The sequence below is a fragment of the Mustela putorius genome, unplaced genomic scaffold, assembly GCF_011764305.1.
Source record: "Mustela putorius furo isolate JIRA1106 unplaced genomic scaffold, ASM1176430v1.1 tig00537227_pilon_pilon_pilon, whole genome shotgun sequence".
Classification (NCBI taxonomy): domain Eukaryota; kingdom Metazoa; phylum Chordata; class Mammalia; order Carnivora; family Mustelidae; genus Mustela; species Mustela putorius.
Window position 1 is genome coordinate 3,739,348 of NW_025422368.1, and position 4,709 is coordinate 3,744,056.

Sequence of the window (4,709 nt, forward strand, 5' to 3'; positions counted from 1 at the left end):
GCCCAAGAAGGGGACAAAAGGTGGGTGGGCTGCGAGTGAGGGCAGCCTGCAGAGAAGACCACATAGGCACGGCACAGGGCTGTGTGCAGACGTGCACAAGTGGGCACACAGAGATGCACATGCACTCGGCACACGCCTGTGCTTGTGCATGCGAGCGCACATCCGCAGTTAATGTATGTCTCGCACTCACCCGTGGGCATGATGTGCACACGCCAGGTGTGGACACAGGTGTGTACACACATAAGCCAGCGTCCTCAGGCACAGACCAGCGCAGGCCCACCACCAAAGCACCCATCCCAGGCACGCCTCCCACAGATGTTCCCAGGCACACACAGCCACATGCTCACACTGAGGTCTGTCTGACTCCAGAGTGTAGTCTTGTACACTCTGGAGTCAGACAGACCTCAGTGTGAGCCCTGGCTTGGCTGAACCACTCTGTGCCCTGGGGAGTGTGTGACTTTTCAGAGCCTCCGTTTCCCTCTCTATAAAAGTGGGTAAGAGGGGTGCTTGTTGGGGTGTGGGGATGAAAGGAGCTAATGAATGGATCCAACCTGTACATAGTGAGCGCCCGGCAGGTGTCGGCAGGCCCAACACCCACCTCGGGCCTGCGCATGGTAGCAAGGGCTCCCATCTGCAGTGTGTGGCGATGGGTCCCCTGAGCCCAGAGGCCCCCCCGGCACGGGCACACACACAGAGGCTGTCTGTGTGTCTCTGCTGTTTGCACAGGCTGCTTAGCAACGAGGTGGATTGAAGAGCCCTCCCACCCCAGCCTGTTGGGACATGGCCTGGACAGGATTCCTGCATTCCTGCTGCCTTCCCTCTTGCTCTCAGCCACAGACACCGGTACAAAATGGAGGACTCAGGGACCCACTCACCCTCCAAGCCATCAGAGGCTTTGCCCCACCCACCGCAAGTTGGGGCTGCTTCAGGGGGCCTTCCCTGGGACTGGGAAAACCTGAGGGTCCTCTTGGGGGTTCTCCAGCCTGTCTGACAGCCCTCTACCCAGCTCCATCGCTCCACAAGCATGTGGCTGCTGAAACCATGCTTCACACAGGTGAAAGGTAGGAGACCCTCAAGTCCACCGAGCCCTGTCCCACACGTGTTATCCCCATGGCCTCCTGAAAAAAGGATGCCAGCCAATATCTTCACGACCACCTCTCCCTAGGACCCAAGTCTCCTCAAAAAACTGCCAGGCCAGGCCAACCCACCACCCATGGCCACCCCAGTGCCTGGCCCCCGAAGGAGAGGAACTCCTTGTCTTGTGTCCCAGGCAGAGAATAACCTGGGCTGACAAGCTAATTCTGAAGAATGTCTCAAGGGATCAGGGACAGCCACAAGGCAGGCCAGCCCTTAGAAGTATGCCATTCAGTCACCAAGCCACCCAACCCATCCGGCCCCAAAGGATTGATCTTGCCCATTCTCACCCCCAGGCAGACGGGGTGCACCTAGCAGGAACTCCTGCCATGTTCAGCAGACAATGAAAGCCACTTTCTTTTGTCCTCTGGAAACTACACTGTCCCAAACGTAGGCTGTCCGACCCACGTAGGCCCTTCCCCTCCAGGTCCCTCCCTCCAAAACAGTTCTGGGGCACCCTGGATGTGGGAGTATAGAGGGTAGCACAGACATCCCAGGGGTGATATCCCAGCACCATAAACATACCCTACTGCCTCATTTTACAGATGGAGAAACTGTGGCCCAGAGAGAGGAGGGACCTTGCTAGAACCACACAGTGGAGGTGAGCTTTAGGCCAGGAGCTGGGCCTTCTGACCCCTTCCCACCCCTTTGGAGACAGCCAGGGTTCCAGCAAATCTCTCTTCAGTTTTGCTCCATATGCTGGGCCTGTCCAGCTGGTGGGGTAGAAAGGTAAAGAGAGGACACACACCCCCAAATCAGTGGGTATTCTGTTGGGAGGAGGAGCAGACTGCAAGGAGAAACTTCTTTCTTCCCTGGGCCTAGCCTTAGAGCTGACAGGGTTCACACTTCCCAGACAGAGTCCCTTCTGGAACGTCCAGGGCCTGGAATATGGCCACAATGAGCAGGTCACTGGTGGGACCACAGACATACCTGAGTTTGGGAAGAAGGAACCTGAACATATTCTAAGATCCATGCCCTCCCCACCACTATGGTTTTGCAGTTTTAAAACAATCCCAAAAAAGTAAGAAGGAGAGAGAATGAGAAAAGAGCCTCTATACAGAGGCTGTCAAGTAGAAATGGGGTCTGTACTCTCTGTGTACCCCACCCCACTGCACCCCATGCTGACAAAGCCTGCCCCCCTGGTCTGAGGCCCTCCTTCCAAGACCCTCTGGTCTGAGCTTCCCACTCCTCTGTCTTAGCCCTGAAGGCCAACGCCAGGGTCATCAGGAGTTGAGGTGCTGAGCCACCGTCCAGTGAGTCCTGCTTCCATTCAGAAACACCAGACGGGAAAGACCAGGTCCAGCCTATAACCAGAACAGGCCAAAGCTCGCACTTCTCTCCTCTGCTACCCTGCACATCCACTCCCAACATGAGGGCCACAGCCAGCTACGGGATAGGGTGGGGGGAAAGTGAGGACCTATCCAGGGGAGTTGGCCAGTCAAGCTGCCAGTGTGTTGGGGGAGCCGGATAGGGACCCCCATCCTTTGGCACTGTCCATAAACGTCTATGGGTCATTGCCCACAACAGTCCTGCAAGATAGGGTCCTTGCCCTCTTTTAGCAGGGAAAATGAGACCAGAGCACCGACTTCCACTCAGCTCCAGCTCCCTCCAGCAGGACAGGTGGGAGACCACTGAAGGCGTGCTGGGGACCTGGCCCCGGAGCCACCCACCAAAAGACCAGCTGTGTGTTGGACAGCCGCCCGGGAGGGTCCCCGGACCCTGAAACTCTGGAACTCAGGGCCTGTGGGTCCCCGCAGCCAGGCCAGCGCCAGGGCCCAACCCCACGGCGCCCGGACGGGGGGCGGGGCCAAGTGTGGCGCCACGTCCCGGGGCGGGGCTCGGAAGCCTCTGTTCCCGCAGTGCCGAGACTTGGTGTCCGCCAGCCCGCGGGCCGGCGTGCTGGGACAGGGAGGCCGCTCAGGGCCGCCCGGACCGGACGGGACGGGACGCGGGCGGCGCCGCCACATCTGAGCCCCGCCGCATTCCGGGGCGCCCCGCCGCGGGCAGGGGGAGGAGGAGCGTTCCAAAGCCTGTCGGGCACCGCCTCCTGCCGGCCGCCGCGGGCTACTGCAGGTCCCGGAGAAGGTGGCCTTGACCGGTGGGTAGTGGTGCCTTCCGTGATCCCACCATCGCCAGCACTTCCTGCTTGTGCCTGGGGCGGAGAGTTCTTTAGAAAGACAAAGCCAGAGCCTTGCAGAGGCTTGCTAAGGCTCTGAACCAGCCCCCCACACGCACAACCAACACCCCGAAGACCACACTAGCCAAAGCCTCTGCGCACAGCGAGGCGGCAGAAGTGTCTCCAGTTTCTGGACTCCCTTGTCTCTGAAGGGGGCAGACCTGGAGCCTCCTCTCCCCAACTCTGAACTGCGCAGGCACCTTCCAGAACCCCCTGCCATACTACCCTTGACAACCTATACTCCTGCCCCCAACTCCTGCCCACAACCCTGCTGGGCTTCCCCCACCGCAATATCCCCCAGTCCTTGTCTGACCACACTAAGACCCCTCAATGCACCCACAGCAAAATGCGGAAATAGCAAACACTGTTCCTCCTGCTTTATAAATACGCACATGTTTAGCAAGTCTGCTCAGAACCAAGCCTACATGGCCCCTGCTGCACTCTCTTACACACACACACACACACACTACACGTGCCTGTCGCAAGTCCATGGTCCTGGGTGAGCTGCTGTGGATTTCCTGTCCTGCTTCCCCCCAACACACCAGGGGCCCCTGTTCATCAGAACATTGTCTTTCCTCAGCCAGCGCCCCTTTCCCCGCAATGTCCCCACTACTCAGGCAGCACTTCCCCAACAGGTGTTGGGGAAGGAACAAGGACTCTCATTCCAGCTGCTGTGGGTGCTGGGTAGCCCAGGGCCACGCGTGACTCTCTCTAAACCCCAGGTTCCTGAGTCGCTTGGACGAGGCCATTTCTACAGCCTTGCCTATCTGGGGGTCAGGGTGGCCCTAGGCTTGATGACTTCCCAACGTGCTCCATTCCTGCAGTCATGTGTTTTGTATACAGTAAATGCTCACTAAATCCATGAACTTACAGTTGTTCTGTGACTCACAGCAGCCTGTGACCCTGTTCTCAGCCCCACACTGAGCCCAGGGAACTGGGAGGAACTGTGCCTTCTGCCTTCTAGGCCCTGGCCTTCCTGGCTTCTAGAACTTCCTGATGGATCTAGATCTAGGCCCAGAGAAGTCAGCGGGGGAGGGAGTGATGATCTGTGAACAGGCCTGGCAGTTTCCTTCTCCATCTAACCCCCGAAAGGGCCTAACACCAGCCTCCAAGCCAGGAGAGAGAGCTAGCCCAAGGTCACTCGTGTTCAGATGCCCTCATTAGAGCACTATGAACCAAAGGTACCTGCGGAAAGAACCTACGGGGTCTACCCTGGAGCCTCCCATTTGGAAAATCTGAGAGAGTCCATGGATCGTGGTTTTCAGCATGTGCTGGAAAAGCTGCCCTTCATAAGCCCGTTACACTTATTAAGCACCAACTGGCATCAGGAACTGCCCAAGGCACTGGGAACACAGGCTAGTTCAGGACACAGAGAAGATGCTGGAAGCCAGCTCAATAC

General features: G+C 58.2%; 1 long non-coding RNA gene across 1 annotated transcript; it reads left to right on the forward strand.

The window, feature by feature from the left end:
- Positions 1–737: 737 nt before the first annotated feature.
- Positions 738–4,192, forward strand: LOC106003927. The gene is made up of 3 exons (XR_001176687.2): positions 738–1,061; positions 1,680–1,735; positions 2,694–4,192. It is a non-coding gene; the product is annotated as an uncharacterized LOC106003927 (long non-coding RNA).
- Positions 4,193–4,709: the final 517 nt, after the last annotated feature.